This window comes from Priapulus caudatus, unplaced genomic scaffold (assembly GCF_000485595.1).
Source record: "Priapulus caudatus unplaced genomic scaffold, Priapulus_caudatus-5.0.1 Scaffold822, whole genome shotgun sequence".
Taxonomy (NCBI): domain Eukaryota; kingdom Metazoa; phylum Priapulida; class Priapulimorpha; order Priapulimorphida; family Priapulidae; genus Priapulus; species Priapulus caudatus.
The window spans coordinates 30,447-32,844 of NW_014577883.1; positions in this window are offsets into that span (position 1 = coordinate 30,447).

Sequence of the window (2,398 nt, forward strand, 5' to 3'; positions counted from 1 at the left end):
CTCTCTATCTTTCCCTCTCCCTCTCCGTCTCCCTCTCTCTCTCTCTTTCCTTCTTTCTATCTATCTATCTCTCTATCTCTCTCTCTCACTCTATTTAGCTAGCTATCTATCTCTCTAGCTATATCTCTCTATCTCTCTATCTTTCCCTCTCCCTCTCCGTCTCCTTCTCTCTCTCTCTTTCTCAAGTACTCTCTCTCTCTCTCTCTCTCTCTCTCTCTCTCTCTCTCACTCTCATCATCTCTCTCTATCTCCCGCAGGCTGCTTGCCGCTGCTCATACAGATCCTGCACGGCAACGACAAGGACTCCCCGCTGGGCGACGCGCGGGGCGGGGCGGAGGCTCGCGCTCGGGCCGCCGCCGCCCTACACAACGTCGTGCACTCGCACCCGGACGACAAGAAGGGTCGGCGGGAGGCGCGCGTGCTGCGGCTTCTCGAGCAGATACGCGCGCACTGCGACGCGCTGCGCTCCCCCGCCGCCGCCGGCGACGCGGACACAGACGCGGCGGACGAAGAGCACGCGCGGAACGTCGTCATCAACGGGTCGTCGTCGTCCGACGAGGAGTCCGGTAGGTGGCGCTGCATGTCGTTGTCGTGGGGGAGTGCTGGGGACCTGTAGGGGGCGCCGCGATAAGGGCTGATCGGTAGGGCGTGCCGCTCGTCGTCGTGGGAGAGTGGGGGGAGGGGGGCACGTAGGGTAGCCCGGGTCGTCGTAGTGGAGCAGCGTGGGAGGGATCTCTAGTGGGCGCCGCCGCTGGAAGGGTTCATTAGGGGATGCGCTTTTTTAGAGGCGTTAGTTTGCAGTTTGGTCTTGCACGATCTTTCTCACACTTTTTGAAGCTTTACTAGTGTGTGGTGTCGGGGACCACCACCCCGATCTAGTGGTCGGTTGTTAACTATAAGATAGATAGATAGATAGATAATAGGTTTAATGCAAAACTAGTATTAACAACGTTACAATTAAAATAGATTTTGCAAACACGATATCATCAGGCAGTATAAAATTGAAATGGATGATATTTACAATAATATATGTCCCGTGGTAAGACATAGATATGCGTGTACAACGCATGTGTGTGTGTGTGTGTTGTAGGGAGCAGTAAGGCTGGACACATTTTTATGGATTTTGAATGCATCCGAAGTCTTCCCCACAAAAAAATATTGGATCCAGATCTGGATCTGGATCACCACCAAAATCTAATCGATTGGTTGTTGGCCCAAGACCAACCCGTCCAAAAAATTTCATCAAAATCCGTCCGTAACTTTTTGAGATATCCTGTTGACAGTCAAACAAACGAACAAATCAACAAACAAACTAACAGGGGCGAAAACATAAAACATAAACATAAACATCCTTGGCGGAGGTAATGTAACTTGTTCATACTTCCTAATCGAGGACAGCGGAAATGGGTTAGGGAACCACTTCACACCCATTAGTCGCAGGAGAAAGAAGCGAGAGAGTGAACCTCTGCGCACTTCCCAGTCAAGCAAAAAGAAAACGGGGGAAAAAGATCTTCACCGCTTATCCAATATATATCAATGCAATCACCAATCAGTATATCGATATATTGATTTAATTATCGATTGCCTAACTGATTGACATTCGTGATCGTGTTTTAGCGCAGTACAACTAACTACCAATCCAATATATTGGTTATCGATTACCTAACTTATTCACATTTGCATTTGTTTTGTTTTTTTCGGCACAGTACAAGGTGCTACCAATCCAATATATTGCTTATCGATTACAAAACTTATCGTTTGCGTCATTATTTACGTTTGTTTGTTTGTTTGTTTTTTCCGGTGCAGTACAACGTTCAGGCGGACCAGCTTCATCGGAAGCTGGAGAAGGATGCGGGGATGCTGCAGCAGCATCTGGAAGGGAAGCTGGGAACGAGCGAGCAGATGGCGCGACGACACGGAGCGCGGTTCCACCGCGTCGCGCAGCTAGACAAGGAGATGCTGTTCCTACAGCAGCAGCAGCAGCAGCAGCAACAGCAGCAGCAGCAGCAACAGCAGCAACAGCAGCAACAGCAACAGCAGGGGCAGGGGATGCTCAGTCCTGAACCGGTAGGATGTGAAAGAAAACACACTCTGTTTTCTCCTTCTTTCTCGGTGTGTCACTAGCTCTCTCTCTCTGTTTCTCGCTTTGTCTCTCTCTCACATTGTCTTTCCCTCCCTCTCTCTTGCTCATGTTATATTGTTTTTTATTCTGTCAACAACTGACTTTAGTTCAAATGTCGTGTCATAGCTACTTACGTTATCATAAGTACATACCATGTTTCTGACAACAACTGGTCCCAGTTAACCTGTGCTTAGTTAACCAGTGCTTAGTTAACCTGTGCTTAGTTAACCAGTGCTTAGTTAACCAGTGCTTAGTTAATCTATACTTAGTTAACCA